Raw genomic sequence first — 19,321 nt, forward strand, 5'->3', positions numbered from 1 at the left:
ATCAGTACCAGTAGCGGACTTATTTTTAAGGCGGTACTAACAGTGGGATTTATTTGTGTTGTCCTGTCGATTTTTTTATGGTTACTCATTGATATTATTTTCTTTTTCAAAAACAGGTCTGTTTCTCCCCTATTATATCACCACTTACCTTGAGTAAGAAATCACTGATCTCTAGAAGTCCTAAATGTTGGTTAGGAAAACCCAAAATTATAACAACTCACTAAAACGTTTCCACTACGCCTTACCATCGAATTATTATTTTGGATAAAAATAACGTAAACAGAATTCTAGTATTCAAAGTATATCTTGGTGTGTTAGAATGTTTTCAACGTTTATGTTTTTAAACTTCTCCATATGTTCGCTTACTGGACAGTGTTGAGACTTCCTAGAATCTTGTTCAGGAATTTCAAACGCTAACTTTCGATACATAATCACACTTTTTTATTGCCTCTCCCTATGTGTTATTGAGCTTTGTGTTCCTTCCTCAAACACATTAGCGACTAATAACCGAGTCCGCTTTGTAAGAAATAAAGGAAAAACTTCAAGAGGCCTCTATGCGATGAAATGCAACTTAAAAACTCATTTATTAACAATGAGATAATTTGTCTTGTTACATGTATATATCACACAGATTGTAACAAAAAAGTTAACTAAAGTGCGATATAGATCATAACATGAATCTGTTATGTTACACGGGCCCGGCATGGCCTAGCCCGTAAGGCGTGCGACTCGTAATTCGAGGGTCGCGGGTTCGCGCCCGCGTCGCGCTAAACATGCTCGCCCTCCCAGCCGTGGGGGCGTTATAATGTGACGGTCAATCCCACTATTCGTTGGTAAAAGAGTAGCCCAAGAGTTGGCGGTGGGTGGTGATGACTATCTGCCTTCCCTCTGGTCTTACACTGCTAAATTAGGGACGGCTAGCACAGATAGCCCTCGAGTAGCTTTGTGCGAAATTCCAAAACAAAAAAAAAAGTTATGTTACATATTATAATTTATCTCAGACCAGTCTCTGATTTATCATGTTACGTATTACGACTTCATAGCCGGAAATTTTAACTTAGAAGTTAAATGAATATCGATATGTATTAAATTTATAATATTCGTCAACGAGATTGATACACAAAGTTTTCTTTCTTAACACAAATATATTTTAATATACAAACAATAATACAATTTCTAATGACAGTTATAACAAATAATGATTTATATACAGAAGTTTTCCAGTCAAGTATCCGTACTTTTCCGATTAATAAGCGTTTATCACAGTTATAGCTTCCGAGGTTTATGGCCTGGCATGGCCAAGCGCGCAAGGCGTGCGACTCGTAATTCGCGGGTTCGCGCCCGCGTCGCGTTAAACATGCTCGCCCTCCCAGCCGTGGGGGCGTATAATGTGACGATCAATCCCACTATTCGTTGGTAAAAGAGTAGCCCAAGAGTTGGCGGTGGGTGGTGATGACTAGCTGCCTTCCCTCTAGTCTTACACTGCTAAATTAGGGACGGCTAGCACAGATAGCCCTCGTGTAGCTTTGTGCGAAATTCCAAAACAAACAAACAATCCGAGGTTTATAGTATACTAACTGTAGCAAACCAACAATATAAGACTGTCTCCTGGCGTGTCAATTTATAAGCTTTTAGAACGAGTTTCTCAAATGTTCAGTTGGCGAAAAATACTTGACAATACGTTAGTGCTTTCGTGAAAAAATATTGTTGATTCTTATACTAGGGAATTTTCTACAATTTTAAAATAATAGGAGAGGATTTTGCAGTACATATTTAAGAATAAAAGTTACATGTATTTATAAATGTATATTCAAGTCACGCAAACGTTGATATTAAAATAAATATACAATAGTAAATCCGTTATTGTTAATACTAACACATTATGTGTTATATAACAAAAGAGCCTATTAATAACAAAACAGTAGGTGCTATATACATCATACCAGAAGAGCTTTTTAACACTGGTGTGTTATGCACTATAGTTTATAACAGAAACGTCCACTAACAGCGATAAATTGCTCTGCTCTTTATTAACAATAACACAATAATTAATTACTTATTAGGTCCAGATTGAAGACCGAAATGTACTATACCTTGTGAATCATACAGTATTAACGCGTTATGCTTCACAGATTATGACATTAAAAGTTACGCTCTCTTTAATTCCATAAACTGTGCTAACAAAAAACAAATATCTGAAAATATACATGGCAATAACAAATAATATTTGAAAATTATATACATACTTGTTGTCAAAGTATAACCCCAAATGGACTGTTTTCTAGCACATACTCGATGAGTAGTTTGCTCACCTATAAAAGCAAATATTAGAAATTAAAAACAACCAGAGCAAAATTTCTGAATTTGTGCACTGAAAAAAAAAAACAGAAAAAATATCGACAATTTTGAGAATCTTTCAATAAAGTGTCTCGCGGGTTCGAATCCCCGTCACACCAAACGTGCTCACCCCTTTCATCCGTGGGGGCGTTATAATGTGACGGTTAATCCCACTATTCGTTGGTAAAAGAGTAGCCCAAGTGCTGGCGGCGAGTGGTGATGACTAGCTGCATTCCTACTAGTCTTACACTGCTAAATTAGTGACGGCTAGCGAAGATAGCCCTCGTGTAACTTTGCGCGAAATTCAACCAATAAAGTGTCGCATTTTACGGAAAAAGATATGATATTTTTATTATTTTTTGTTCTTTAGTCAGAGCCAGTACATAATTATGAAACTATACTTTTCCACGAAGTTCTTCGTACGTTTGATGTTCTACATGAATTATTATATCACAAGAGTTTATTAACAGCAATGCAAAGTGCGATGTAGATCATAAAATAAATCTGTTTATACTAAATGTAACGTATTATAACACAACAGGCTATTAATACTAACACAGTGGGCGTTGTAGGTCATAACATTGTGTGCATATATATCACACATTCACGTCAATCAATTAACCCTCTATTTTGACACATTGTCTATAACAAAACAATAACCATTATGGCATTTTAAAACTAAATCTGACAAATACATCTTTTTAAGGAGCGAACAAGTTGTTTTTATCTTTATTTACATGCTTAGTAAATTATTCACCACTTAGTTGTACATCTGTCTTGTTTTCAGGTTATGATACCTGAGCTTAAAAACCAAGTTAACAGGAAAAGGGTATATAGTCAATTCAGCTAATCATTCGTTTCTATACACCATTTGGATACGAATAAAAATATACTCTTCCCTACAGAAGGTAAAGTTCATAACCGATAACAAGTCACCATTTGGTTTAACTTATAATTTGTATCGCCTCATTTCTTTACGCAATTTCCATTTCACTGTTATTTCACTACTGTGAACCCTAACGTGCTGTCCATTTTCGCAACTTATCATTTTGATTATTTCTTTGTTTTTGAATTCCGCGCAAAGTTACACGAGAGCTATCTGCACTAGTCGTTCCTAATTTATCAGTGTAAGACGAGAGGGAAGGCAGTTAGTCATCATTACCCAACGCCAACTCTTGGGCTACTCTTTTACCAAAGAAATAGTGGAACTGACCGTAACTTTATAACGCCCCCACGGCAGAAAGGACAACCATATTGAGTGTGAGGGAGATTCGAACCCACGACCCTTAAATTACAAGTCGAGTGGTTTAGCCACCTGGCCATGCCGGGTCTCCATTTTGAATTAAATGATCATTAAATCAGTCTTATTTTCTGATCTTTTTTAAACTTCATAGCATCCAGTACACTCAAGATCAGATGAATGGTAATCATAATAACTTAGACAATCGACCATTTGGTTGCTAAATGACAATAGTTCTATCAATTAAACTGTATCTAATGAGGTGAAAGAAACGTTAATGTCACTGAAAAAATTGTACTGAAAATGTTTCTAAGGTTTGTGGTAAAATGGAAATTTGAACTTCTCTTTGAAATAGTTTGATGTGCGTATGTTTTCTTATAACAAAGCCACAGGGGGTTATGGGCTGAATCCACCAAGGCGAACTGAACCGCTGATTTTAGCATTGTAAATCCGTAGACTTACCACCGCACCAGAGGAGTACGAAATAATTTTATCTTAATTAGATTCCTTGTATAATTCGAAATAAGAAAACATTCTATAACGAAACAGATTGAAATTTCACTTAATTAGTGAAACGTTTCGTAATTAATCGATGGTATAAGTTCAAGTATCAATAAGCTTTGTTTCTCGCAATAAAGTTGAATGAAAAATATGCACATCCTTGTGCGTTATACAAATATGCTGCCTATTTTCTAATGTCGTAATAAGTGACTGATCATCTTACAATTAACATACAAGAGTTGTATAATGATCATTTCAACTTCAGAAATACATAGTTATTGCCTGTGAACTGTGTGTTTTTCTTTTAGCAAAGCCACAAAGGCTATCTGCTCAGCCCACCGAGGGGAATCGAACCCCTGATTTTAGCGTTGTAAATCCGGAGACATACCGCTGTACTAGCGGGGGACGCCTGTGAACTGAACTAAGACTTGTTAACTGCAAGCATTAATTAACCAGTGGAAAACTATAACGTTATTTGAAAACCTTAAATGGAAAGTTAAAGCATCTTTAAACGCAAAACGTAGGAAGGAAAAACCGTATTTCAAAGTTTATATCTTATTGCTGTCAATATTTTATCTTTGACATGTAACATTTTAATTTTCTGCTAATTAAAAAAAACTATTCAGTCGTTTGTTTGTTTTGAATTTCGCGCAAAGCTACTCGATAGCTATCTGCCCTCCCTAATTTAGCAGTGTAAGACTAGAGGGAAGGCAACTAGTCATCACCACCCACCGCCAACTCTTGGGCTACTCTTTTGCCAACGAATAGTGGGATTGACCGGAGATTATAATGCCCCCACGGCTGAAAGGGCGAGCATGTTTGGTGTGACGGGGATTCTAACCTGCAAGTCCAAGATTAGAAGTCTAGTGTCCTAACTACCTGGCCAAGACGGGCTCTATTATCTACTTAATAGAGCTTATCTGAAGGAGAATTTCAAGTTATCGTAATTGTCCTAAACTATCAAACTGAAACGACTCAAAACAAGTTTCAAGAGAGCTGATATCCGTTAAATCTTCGTTCCTCTATCTAAGTTTCTTTGAATAATTCATCGTGATTTTAAAACTGAGAAGAGTAATCCACTAACTTCTAATTTTGTTCATAAATAAAATCACTGAATGTTGAAATGTTTTAAAGAAATGAATTAATAAAACCCCAAAACAGTAATCTAGAATAATTGGTTGTTTTGTTAAACTAACTTTTGCTTAAAGTCCCGGTTACATGGATAAACCTTTTTACATCCTCTTATAAACACAAGTGTTTTTATTGCAAGTGGCGACACAAAGAGGTCATGACATCACTTCCTCAACACCAGACGTTTGTGACTTGGCCAAATAGAAAGATTCAGGTGAATTCTGACAGTAAATGAAATAACCTTGGTTGTTTTGTAGAATGCAGAGTCTGCATCTCTCCAAATATGAAATTATTCAAATTAACCAAGTGGATACACTCTGTACATCTCAAAAATCGTTTCTATAAATGTGGAAGGTTCATTGCCTTACAATGTTAAACGTTTGTGTAACATGATACAGACAAACATCACAGTTCATAAGTTAACATATTTCCGCTCTTTTTCAATACGCCCTCCTTTGTCCAGCGGCAAGTTTGAGGGCGCTTCTAACTCAAAAATCTCATCAACGTGAATGAACATATTTTTTTAGCTGCGGACTTCATTTCTCGCTAATTCTAGTGTTGACGGCTAGGGGGCTTTAACAGGATAGAATAGACACCCGCTTGTTTTTCTTCCCGCGAACAACCCCAGGCACTTTCTTGCTACACACCTGTACTAAAGATGAAAAAAAAAAAATGTGTCGTACCTAAGACACCTCTGGCTAGTTCGATTTGCTTCCTGGTTCCCCACCGTTCTTCCGGCCAGCTGGGTTGTCATCACTATACGGAAACAGCAAGAATAGCCTTGACCTCAGCAGGTTGTGAGGTGTTCTGCAGTCCCCCCCATATAATCTGCTTACACGTTTTACATGCTTACAGTTGAGGTCACGGCAAACAACAACCAAACCTTGGAAAGCATGATTTGAGGGAAAAATAACAAAGTTTGTGTTCTTAACGGGAGTTGATATAAAACTGTCAACAACAAAGATAGTTTGCTGAAAAACTAAAATCACCAGAAGATATACCATAAACCAAGTCAATACAAACTGTTTATGTGTATTTTAACATAAACTGGAAACAAAACTTTATTTTTAATGAATCGTTCACCCGTATTGTTTTGGTTTTGTTTGTTTTATCAGAGAAGATAGAAACAAAGTGATAGAATTATAACTTCAAATAAATATAGTTGTAGAAAGGAAACTTGTCTGTCGTGACGTTGTCATGCTGGAGTCAGTTCAATAAAAAAGTGCCAAATCGTGACTGCAAGTGGGAATTCACTTTCACTTCCCATAATTCGATATCTCTTCGCTGAATAATGAATATAAGATCGCGTATGGGAAATTAAAAATCCATGTGAATGTAGAATGTCTAAGTTTTAGCCATAGTAATAATTATCTGTGCGGCTTTGATTTTATACATCAGGTGTTCATTTTTTTCCGTTCATAACTTTGTATATCATGACGATAAATCAATAACTAACACGAAATATTGTAAATTAAAATAAAGATAAATTAAAAATATCTAATCAAGTACATAAACAGAGCACAATTTTCCTTACACAAATTAATATTAACCTACCAACTATCACCTAAGGAAAGTCACTGATACTTTAACAGCAGATGTATTACATACCTATGTGCCATGCATTTTGCACGTCAATCACCGATATTACATGATTTGTGTAAAAGCACATTAGACTTCGTCTAATACGTTTTCACAGAGAAAATGTACTTCTTAACAAATTATTAAATGTAATATTTATATCCTTTGGTCAAATATATTGATTTAGCTTTTAACATTTCTAAATGAAATAGGGCTGAGATCTCCGAGTGATCAACATAAAACACATTTGCAGAATTATGTGTGGTTTATATGAAGACCCCATAAAATCCGTTAAAATTGTAACCAGTGGTAAACGTAAATTCCAACATCGTGAGTGGAAATGATTAGAAGACAAATACGTAATTATGAGAAATACTCAGAAACTCGATATAAAGTAGACTTCTTGTGATTCTTTAAGTTATGAAGTTCCAAAAGTTTATAATAATAAAACAAGAACTTAATACAAATTGATAATTACAAAACGCCACACTGTAGTTTTAGTTATGGATTCGGCCCAGAGTTTTCATACCTGATTACAAATTTTAACTACGATTATTTTCTCTCTCTACAAAGTAACTTAACACGAGTCATAATATGAGGATTGCGGGTTCTAATTCCCGTCACACCAAAATATGTTCCTCCTATCAGCCCTGAAGGAGTTATAATGTAACTGCCAATCTCACTATTCGTGGGTAAAAAAGTATACCAAGAGTTGGCGGTGGATTGTGATGACTAGCCCCCTTCTCTCTAGACTTACACTGCTAAATTAGGGACTTTTAGCGCAGACAGCTCTCGTGTAGCTTTGGGCAAATTTCGAAAAACAAACAAACTTTAACACGATATTTACTGAATAATGTTTTATCAGAAACTATTGAAGGATTTATTATTGAGATAGTAAATGATAAATAGTCCAGTCATTTGATAGGTTTTTCACAACCTAAACCTCTGGTATTAGTAAAACACCGGAATTATGCGGTTAAAGTTATAAATTTAGCCGAACAGAGAATAATAAATGTCATTCCTTAACCAACAGAGTAAGACAATGTATGCTTAGAGAATAACACGTTAAGTCAGTGAAATTATTTCATCCCACTGTTTGAAAGTTGATATTCAGTTTACAAAAAATAACATTTGTTGAAGGTGCAACATTAAGTAGTATATTTACATTCATTGAGCTATAAAGATTAGGAACTTCCATTATTCGAGTTTTTAAGTAGTTTATTATACATCCAATGCCTAGATTCTGATAAATCATTAAAAGTGTCGACCTTGGTTCAAATCCTCGATGTCCTTGGTTCCTGATACTGAAGATCTGACCACCTGAGAAGCTTCAGTGGAAGAGTTGTAAGGTTTCACCCTTGAAGAAGATGTTTCTTCAAAAAAGATCGTGCTCCGTATATTAAATCCTTATGCATTCAAGGGCACCACGCCCAAAGAATTGTCTACTTCGGCAACGCTGGGATTTCTAGATCAAGGCCAAGCGTCTGAGTGACGCCACTGTACACTGAAAAAAATGATTAAAGTAGAAAGGTTTTAATTCTTTTATAAAATATTTATATCCTTTTTATTTTTAGTCACTGCTCGTGAAACAGGTTACTTTCTTTCAAAAAACCAACTTTAACCTGAATGTAATTAGATCTTTTAGCTCACCCTTTTTCAACTGTACGATTCCTTTGTAGAGTTTAACATAAAAGGAAGTTTGATGAAATATGTGATTTAAACTTCCAAAGAGAGATATGAAATATTTTTAATACACATTTCATTTTTTAAAAACGAAATAAAGTTTAGTACAAAAACGTGTATGCTTAAGATTTCCTGTATATAAAGCTTACAGAAGGCAGTATCACCAGAATATAAGAGAACACGTGGTGGCAAATAAAATAAATGTACAGAGCTGCTTTTGAATTTCGTGTTCAAGTTCAATTATCAAAAGAGAAACTTTGATACATTAATCGAATACATGAGACGATGAGAGGTCAGGTTTAGGTCAAGTTTATGGCATTCTCCGGTAATATAACAAGTTGAAGAACCACCTTCTGGTTTATTATTAACGATCAAATTTAAAAGCATTATTCAGGAAGAGAAAAATTAAAGACAACGTTCAGATGCTTTGTTAAATGCCACGCTTTGAACCATTATTCATCATAATGGTCAGACACGTATCTAAAGGTCACGTTCTGAGAAATCATTTGAGTACATGACTAAAAATCGTGTTCGGGTTCATTATAAAGGATAATACAACACTATCAAAATTTAAACTTGCATTCAGTGTTTGGGAAAGATTGTGTAACCTAGCAATTTCAAGAAATTTCCTCAGTTTCCGTGGTCGAACTGGATACTAAGGACCACACTAATAATGAGTGTTATTTTCAATGTCTCCAATCAAGTAGATACAAAAATCAGATACATACATTACTGACAGTCCTTGTCTGGCAAATTCGGTTTCAAAATTCTCTCGAATAGGGTACACAAAGGTGTATCTGCGCATATAGTTCAAAATTTGGAACTAATAAGAAAGAGAAAAGACGCCGTCAATTCTCTTATCTGCACATATAGTGGGATTTGACTGTCACTCTTATAGTACACACACGACTCTAAAGTGCAGAACGCGTTTTTGTGGGAGTGAAATGCGAATCATGAAACCTAAGGGCACAAATAACCAATGGAACACATCTGACTTATTTCCTGCTAATTTTGCATGCTTACATATCACTTTACCACATTGTCAATGTTACTCGTACTGTACAATCTAAGATAGTCAGACAGATAAAACAAACTGTATTTGTTACTCAAGAAAAGTCAAGGTCAGCAATACGCCACTATTTGGCTTCACATTTCATATGTTTACACAGTCCAGTCTGAGCGTTGTATTAACAGAGAAAGTATTGCTTTATGCATGTATCCCCCCCCACACACACACACACACTATCTGCCCGCGGCGCTTCCTGCATCACCTGGTGGAAGGTAACGGTACTGGACTTCAGAGTCAAGGCACGTCCTTGTGTAATTGGACCTGAACCTTCAACGGCAGCCCGGGATCTGGTCTTAATACTAGTGAAACCTCAGCCTGCAAGGTCGACCACTTACAATCGGCACGTGCTGCCAACCCGTCGCAGCGCCAACGGTGCAGGAAATCGAAAGTGCCCCCCGTTTACTCCAAGGCAAACAATCGCGTTGTTTCAGGCCAGCCTGGTGTGTTTTCTGTCATAGTTGCTGTGGCCGTCAGATCTTGCAATAGCCAAAGCTTGAGACCAGCAGAAAACGAAAGTAGTACAAGGCTATGAGAACGAGATCCTATCACTTCAAGGCCACGTAAGACTTTTTTTTTTCATTTCTAGTCTTCCCCGCATCCCAACAAAAAATCATCCAGTACACGTGATACCGAAATAGGACGAAAAACATCCGTTTCGAGTATGGTTCCATTGTTTGCTTTCCAGTGAAAAATGGGCACCCAATAGCCCTCTATAACTCGATATAACAGTTTTTATAATATTATTTATTTCACCGACTTGCTACGTAAAGCAACTGATCTAAAAGAAAATTTTAAGGTTGGTCCAAATTTTGTAGCAAATTGCTTTGTTTTGCAGAAAGTCATGTCTACTCACTATCACGAAACTTCTCAACCACGTAATGTGTGACTAGATAAAAGGGCTAAGAAAGTTTCACTTAAATATAACCTCTAAATTTACGTCACTAAAATTATTATTTGTAAGTTAATCACATAAACAAAGTAACAACAACAGAAATATCTCAGATATTATAGAAGATATGGAGTAGAAGATGAATGTTAGAAAGGAAGTGGAGAAGAGTGTTACAGATTAGGAGGTTACGAAACAGTGTTAAAAGTTAGGTGTAGTTTGTGCGGATCTCTTATGTCCCATCACGTATATTTGAAAGGTAGAAGTAAATAGGGTTGTAAGACTGCTAATTTAATTAGAATAGCGAATATGGCAATGAAAACAACTCGCATAACTGTGGATAACAAATTAAAATGTAATTAAAATTAAAGCATAACCTTTATACTCCAACAGTGTCTAGAAAACAAGAAAATTAAATATAGAAACTAAAGTTATGGCATACACGAGCCTAACGTTACACAGACACATATAACTTACTTGGTAATAAGAGGAAATAAGGTAAGATAGCGAAGATACAAGACCCTGCTCCCTCTGTCGAATTCCTACTGTACTTACTGATCAGAAGGATGTGCAAGCTCATGTAGCGATGCACGATCGTCGTCGTCATGACAGGTGAGCGCGTGCAGTAACCCGCCCAAGGGTCGGAGGGGTAGCGCAAACAGGAAGATAAACGCAAACGGAAACAGAATGTTCTGAGAGTAGATTAGGTTAATTTAAGTTGACTTGTTAACTCTATAGCGTAGAGGAATATCTTAGCCTTATTTTCCAATGAACTTTCGTAAACATTATAATTTAAATAGGCAAAGGGAAGATTTCCTTGTTAAACACGAGAATGAACGTTCGAGAACAAAATAAATACTGGATTGAAGGTAGTTTTAATTCCACAGACGTTTCTCGCCTTAAAATGAAAATATAGCTAAATACTATTTTTAATGGTTAATCCGATAGCAATTAGGCGTTGTTTACTTTTGAAGATGAAAATGTTATGTTCTCGTGTGATAAGAACAGTAAGGAATTCTAGACTTGCGTTAAACCCCCTCAAAAGTAGCTTACAATAACACAAAACTTGCTTATTAAAAACCATATTTCTTTACCCTTTATGCAGAAAATGCAACATCTGTGGCAGATTTTTCTTAAGCAATTCATTTTGTTAAAGTAATATTTAAACATAATTATAAATACATAGCACTGCAGTACCAAAACGAATAATTTTGTCACTCGTCACTGATATGATATTTTTTATGTGTTCTGTGGCCATTAAAGGGTCACTAAAACCTTGAATAAGATTAAATAATTAAAGTATTAATTATTATAAACTTTCAAATCATAAACTTACAGTGTTGAGAAACCCATAATACTGTTTGACTTCCGTCTCGAACTGGTGCGAAGTAACAGTGACGATAAAGCCACTGTTACGACAGTTATTTAGTCAAGGCCGACATCATGAACCAAGCAGTTGGCCTCGGAAAGCGACCTCCTAATGGACGAGATCGGCTATTTGGCCTTGTTAACCCAAAGCACAACGTGGTCTGCGACATCTTCCCCGTAAGGGTAAGGAGTCTTTAAAATTCAAGGTAAACTCTAACTTTCTTTCCTCCAAATAGAAATTAAATCGAAATGCACCAAGACACAAGGGTCCATCCGTATCTTTAAATAAAATATCACATAAGTTGTATGACTTAACTTTTCCTTTCGGTAGCTTTTCGCAAACTTATTATACCGTTAAAACCATTTTTGCTTGTCATACTTGTTTGAACAACAGTAAATTCTAAGTGTGTCGAAGTGTAACGTGATTCGAAACAGTTTTTATGTGCTTTATCCTCATGTCAGCAGTGCTTTCTTTGTCCGATGTAGGTTGAATAACCTGCGTATAATAGTACACAAGCCTTACCTTAAAACACACCATAAAGCAAAGGGTCGACCACAGCTCTCAAACCAGCAAGAGCAGGTCAAATGGCATCTCTGTTTCCAAATGAGTTTCTGTTATAAACGTGAGGACTTATAACGCTAACATTCGAGACTTTATCACTGATGTAGACATTTCTATTTCTAGATACGTTTCTGTTATAAGCTTGAGGGTTTGTAACGCTAATATTCGAGGTTTTATCCTCGGCGTTGACAGTTCTGTTTCCAAGTTTCACCTATATTGACAGGAACTAATCTTAGTTATGTTTATGTGTCTGTAATTAAACGTATTACCATGTTCTTTGGTCGATAGGTCAGTAAATAGGGGAAGAAATGGGTAAGTAAATAAAATATTTAAAAAAATTAATTTTCTAAATAGCCATTCACGAAACTGTAATTGACCTAAGATTGGATAATAACAATCAACCCGCTAGAGGGAGTTTTGTTGACAGATAACACGATAAACAAATTAGACAAGCTTATCAAAGTCTATCGAGAGTTCAGATCACGCACATGACGAATTAGATTTATTTAAGCTGTTATACTTGTGAATATAAGTCAATATTCAGTTGAGTGAATATTTATAATTAGTTTTTCTACTATGCAATAGTCCATTACATGTCCAATAAAAAATACATTGGTACCTGAGAAAAGAGAAAAAAGAAAAACTCCTTTCTCTTTTAGTCCTGTTAATGTGTACTTCCAGATACATTTCTTACGCCCTGCACTTCACTGTCATTTTCTTTTAACATTGCTTTCATTTCCCTAAAAAAAACATTTATGTAAGTACATAACCTTGGATTTAGGCCACTAGAAAAGCTCATACGGCATCTAGTGTGTAAATTCTATCTAGTAACCTTTTCAATTTTCCCTTCGAGGAAATCGTTATAATTCTTTTCGTACCGAATCTAACGACAAGATCAAGTGACCTTTACCATAAAGAAATAACGTTTCAACGTGGGAAGTCCCTTCTAGCTTTTCCAAGTTATGTTAATGTGCTGTAGATTCAAACTACCTAGGTTATGAATAAACAGTAAAATATTTCCTGAAATAATTCCTGACAAAATCAGAGTAGTTTATGATGAGTTCTGTTCTGTATATCTATATATTTTTGGTCTATACTTCCCATGATGATTACCACTCTTCAACGTTCTAGGTTTACAGGTTAAATGTAATTTGTTTGTTTTGAAATTCGCGTAAAGCTACACGAGGGCTATCTGCTCTAGCCGTCTATAATTTAGTAGTGTAAAACTAGAGTGAAGGCAGCTAGTCATCACCACCCACCGCCAACTCTTGGGCTACTCTTTTACGAATGAATAGTGGGATTGGTCAACCGTTATGACGCCCCCACGGCTGAAGGAGCGAGCTTTTTTTTTTTTTTGCATGACGGGAACTCAAGCCCACAACCCTCGGATTACAAGTCGAGTAGCTTAACCACCTAGCTATGCCGGGCCTCAATATAATTTGGTGGAATAGTTGTTGACAACATATGAAGACTGAAACAAATCTAACGACTATGTGTAAATCCGTTTTATCCTCTTTTTTTTTTTCTTTTAATATTATTTTGACATAAAAGCTACTGATTTGGTTTGGTATGAATTTCGCGCAAAGCTACACTGGGGCTATCTGCGCTAGCCGTCTCTAATTCAACAGTGTAAGACTAGAAGTAAGGCAGCTAGACATCACCGCTCATCGCTAAAGAAAGCCACTGAAGGGCTCCCAGCTATTTTAGCGGTAAGTTTGAGGGATTATAACACTAATATTCGAGGTTTTATCCATGATTTAAGCATAGCGTAAATAGCCCATTGTGCGTGCAGCTTTGAACTTAACAACAAACAAAAGAAGAGAGAAAGTAATGCATTTTAAAAATGTATGTTATGACACTCTGATACTAGTGTAAATAAATAGTGTTGATTAGTGTATCTCAAATTAGCCTGACGATGACCTAAAATGGTCGAAATGTTGTTCTCTGTTTTATTAGTAAAAGTTTTAATACCCATACCAGCCGTCTTAAGGTACATTTTTACTTCAAGTGGGTTTCAAGTGGAAGTGGTTTTAATAAGAATTATTGGTTCATCAGAAGTTTGAGTTTTCCTGAAAAATTCGTCTATGTAACTAGTCATTTGACTATTCACTTAGCAACGTACTTCCAAAGATCATCACGATGTATGACCTTTGTCTTGAATGGCCTGTTTTTTTATTCTTTTCAGTATAATATGTGCCCCTTCCCAGCACCTGCTTAACTTTGAAAATGAAACTCTTATGACATGGATTACACAGCCACACCTTTTCATTTTATTATAAATTGCTTTAAGTCTTTAAGGTTAAGTCTTCAATGACTCCTTATATTTCAAAACCACAACTTCATTGGAACTTTATATCCAAGACCTTAACCCATTGATACATATCCCCAGCAACCAATTAACAACTCCCATAGAATTCACTACCACCAAAACTAACTTTATGTTCAAGACCACAGCTACCTTCAAATAAATAGCCTAAGTATGGGTAATCCCGTGTCACCATTTCTAACCAACATTTTTATGACACAAATTGAATCTAAAGCGATCAATTCAGCCACCACTACATTGGTACATGTATGTTGATGATACAATTGCTGGATTCACAACTATATAACACACTTAGTTTTTCAACCACGTTAACTCTATACACCCCAACTATAAGTTCACCTGTGAACAGGAAAAAACTAACCAAATAGCATTTCTTAATCTCAAGATCACTAGAACTGATACACAATTCAAAACAGAAATCCATAGAAAAATCACCCATACTTGATTATGCATTCCCTGGGACTTGGCACATGAAACAAAACAAAAGCTCAACATATTAAGAAACCAAATAAACACAGCCACAAAGCTATGTTCACCCGATAAAATTAACGATGAAATCAACAAAATAAAACAACACTTCATCAACATCAACAAATTTCCTCAAAAAACCGTGGAAAAAAATTATACGCACACATTTAGACCAACAACAAACAAACAATAATAAATCCCAAAATACAACAAACTACAAAATCTTACCCTTCTGCATATAATATATTCCCGACATGAGCAAAAAATAACCAACATTTGGAAAAATCTTATAACAAAACACAACATTCTAGTAAACACCAAATTTATTCAAAACACAAGTACAAAACGAAAGTCCATTTTATGTAAAAACTACAATGACAAACACAACATGAACATTGTTTATAAAATACAATGCAATAACTGTTACGACTTCTAAATTGGAAAAACAAGCAGAAAAAGGAAACCAAATTCAAAGAACAACAAAAAATCACCTTCACACGTTTTTGAATACTGCAAATCAAAAAAACGCAACATAACCATAGAAAACACCCATATAGTAAAGAGGGAAACAAATATAAATAAACGCAAAATCAAAGAAGCCTTACTTGTACAACAACTAAAGCCAAAATTAAACCAATATGAAGGAACACCTTTATACCTATAGTAATTAATAACTTAATATCTAACTACAACGACCCTACAATCCAGTACCCGTTTATACTTTCGTCCCTGAGACATGTGCCCGCCAACGATCAGTTGCAAACTCTCCTTTTGCTAACCTAGAGATGACCTAAGATGGTTATCTCTAAGTTAGTCAACTGAAGTTTGGAACTGGATTTGGTAGTAACATGGCTAGAGTAGTCCATGCAGGTCCTTTAGTAATAGGTGACATAGCACACATGGTAACAGTTGTAGAATAAATAGATTTTCTTACTCCATATTTTGTATTAGATAGTATTTTAGGTTGGAACTTCAAACCAAAGAAAAATGGAGTGTGGCTGACTTAATATTTGCATTTAATAGTTTGTTTTCCAATTTATTATTTCATAACTGATGGTTTCTTTACCTCATTGATGACTTTCTTTACTTTTTTGTCTTTTTTACTTCTCCACATTTGTCATTGTAGCATTCGTGCACTTCATTGATGTTTTTCTGAAAGTATTCAAATTTGTTGTTGCATTCTCTCCTTACATCTCTTTAGCTTCGTTGATTTTACCTTCACTCAAACTTATTTTGGCTCATAACTCGTTATTAAACATTTCGTCTCATTCTTCTAATTATCTGTTTATTTTCGATCTCATTTTAATTTATGGCCTCGTTCTTGAAATTTTCTGTCCCTTTCTTCTCAACCTTCCTTTAACTGTTTCTTCCTTTTAGTGGTCCCCCGCTGGTACAGCGGTAAGTCTACGGATTTACAACGCTAAAATCAGGGATTCGATTCCTCTCGGTGAACTCAGCGGATAGCCCGATGTGGCTTTGCTATAAGAAAACACACACTCTTTTTTAGTGAAGTTTTGACCTCGTTTCTGATTTGGTTATCATTTTGGAATTGAGTGAAGATATATTTTATTTTCATCACAATAATCTCACTTATAACCTATGTGTTGTAACGTATTCTTTTATTGGAAAGGTTTCTTTAAATTACGTAGTGAAATAAAGGCCAAGTACGTTCAGTCCGTTTAATGGTGACAAATTAGTTTATTTCTTCCTTGGCGTTGGCTACAGATTACTTTCCTTACATACTTCACTGAATGACTGGATCTCTGCTAATTAAAAACTATCAATGGCTCAATGATTTTTATATTTATAATGGACAATCATGTAAATCTCGATCAATAACATTCATTACCATTGTAGATATTTTATGACAACTTTTATAAAATTACTCAAGTTATGCACTCTCTCTGGTACATAAATAAATTAGAACATTGAAAATTAGCTTATAGAAATGTATTTCTAAACATTAGGTAATTGTAACTAAGAGTTAAGGTGTCCGAAATAATATTATTTTGAAGAGAACACAATTATTTTACTCTATTTTGCAATTTTAAGAGTTTAACGTATCCATTTATTTGCGAAACTGAAGAATGCTACTTTGTTACAGCTTTACACTTCATAACAGTAATGTCTGCTTACATTCATAACCTTCATATAGAGTAACTCAAGGTAAGAAAAATTGGTTTCTTAAGTACCTAAAACATTAATTTGGAGTTATTTTCAAGGCCTAAGTACAATAAAAAAAATGTGCTCTACATCTGACGTCATTGCCACCGCCCTTCCCTCAGTTACGAACGTCTTAAAGTTTAATATTGGCTGTGTGCCAAGGGCACTGGCGGTGTTGTCCCTGAGAGGCAGCCTACCCAATTATTGAGTATTAGAAGGCGACTTCGGACGAATAGCATGTTTAATTGCGAATTTTGTAGTTGTGACTCTTTGTGCTTTAAGAGTTCTGACCGATCAAAGATAACTAGTTTGAACAATAAGTTTTTATACTAAAAATTTCTCTAAACGATTGGGTTACATACATTATTATACTTCTATGGTGGCGTGCAACTGTGGGAAAAATTAAGCACACTAAACAACCGATTTTTCAGTGCATAAAATGGTACTTTGTTGTTTTATTATATCTGTACACAATAAGGAATTGTGTTTGTAACGAAGTTAATTTTTCATTTTCCACAAGGAATAATACATGAACAAAAATGCACCACTATTGCGAGTTTTACGTATTTATATCCTCAAACACATTGAATATTTGTACCGATTGCATTCAGTTCGTTCATTGTTAATGACAGAAACTATAAGTTCAGATGTTTTTAGGATTATCAGATGACTAAAACGTAACTTATTTTTACGTTACTGTGGTAATGAGGTTCTCCTCATTTGGAAAATATTAGTAAAATACAAAATAAAAATAACGCTTTTAAAAAAATAAGATATCAAGGTAGGGCGGAATCTAAGACTGCTTGCCAGTCACTTCCTTTAGCAGCAGATTTCAGCTTTCAATTCACTGGCTATTAAGGACAAGACTATAACAATATTCAGTTATTTGGCTATTAATGATGATACTATAGCAATATTCATTTCATTAGCTATTAAGGATGAGACCATAGCAAGATTTTAAGGCAATTTCAGCTGGGTGTGAAGTTCTGAATCTGTTTGTGCTTTGAAAAAGCCGAACATTTACTGGTCGCAATTCATTCTGAGAAGCTAAAAAATGAAAACTGAGGCTTTAAACACAAAATCTTGCTAAACGCGAAAGTAACTTACGCTGAACTTCAGTTGAGATATTAATCGCGTTTGAAATCTGTAAAAAGGTGGTTGTGAAAAAATACATAAAATGCAAGCTAACGTTTAAATTACTTTAGCCTAAAGAACTTCAAGTTTTATAAGTTTAGATGTAGTTTTTATTATTATTAGTTAGATTTTTCAAACCATTTTCGAACTGTTGCCACCCAGAATTTTTCTTTTTCTTTCAAAATATTGGGTATAATTTGGGAAATACTGTGCGTTCTATTTTAAATGTGCTATATCTCGTATTCATAAATTTCTCAAGAGTGCAATAGTCTAACAGGAAAAGAGTTGCTTTTTAGTGACAACCCTTGTACCCGATTAAGGTTAAGGTCAGTTTCTACACGTGTAGCTTATTAAGTTCTACCACAAGCTATATATTTTGTCTGATATTTCGTCAAAAAATTTTATCTTTCCAGATCGCATGTCATGATTAGTGACGGAAAATTTCCCAATATAAAGTATGACTTTATAAACTTTAATTTTCGAGTATGCAAAATGTTCACGAGTTGAGAAAAACATATCCAAATAAAATAGTTCACGTGTTTCCCATATCGTTTCTTTCACATTAAATGTTCTAATAAATTGCTGGTGTTCAGAGTATAAGAAACAATATACAAATCGGAAACTCTTTTAACAAGGAAGGCACCAGATTGACGAAACAAATTATTTCATTATCTCTTTATTAGTAACAGGTTTGAAACAATGGAATCAGTTACGTATACTCATTACTGGCTTAATGTTTTACTGGTTTGTTTGCATTTTGCCCAGAGATACACGAGGATTATCTGTACTAGCAGTCCCTTATTTAGCACTGGAAGACATACCACAAACTCTTGGGCTACTCTTTCGCCAACGAATAGTTGAGGTTGTTTGTCACC

The 19,321-nt window shown here is 35.1% G+C and overlaps 1 protein-coding gene across 6 annotated transcripts in view; it reads right to left on the reverse strand.

Moving 5' to 3' along the window:
• Window positions 1–19,321, reverse strand: part of LOC143257533 (PR domain zinc finger protein 1-like) — a 42,425-nt gene that overhangs the window by 12,739 nt on the left and 10,365 nt on the right. For 2 of the 6 annotated variants that reach the window (XM_076516323.1, XM_076516327.1), the window contains exons 1-3: window positions 11,762–11,918; window positions 8,056–8,291; window positions 2,247–2,312 (exon numbers count right to left, since the gene is read on the reverse strand). The gene's annotated coding sequence lies outside the window, so the exon portion shown is untranslated. Of the gene's footprint in view, window positions 1–2,246; window positions 2,313–8,055; window positions 8,292–9,198; window positions 9,326–10,902; window positions 11,058–11,761; window positions 11,919–19,321 lie in introns of those variants that run through there. The other 4 variants (XM_076516324.1, XM_076516326.1, XM_076516325.1 and 1 more) reach the window with 4 other exon arrangements.

This window comes from Tachypleus tridentatus, chromosome 7, assembly GCF_004210375.1.
Source record: "Tachypleus tridentatus isolate NWPU-2018 chromosome 7, ASM421037v1, whole genome shotgun sequence".
Classification (NCBI taxonomy): Eukaryota; Metazoa; Arthropoda; class Merostomata; order Xiphosura; family Limulidae; genus Tachypleus; species Tachypleus tridentatus.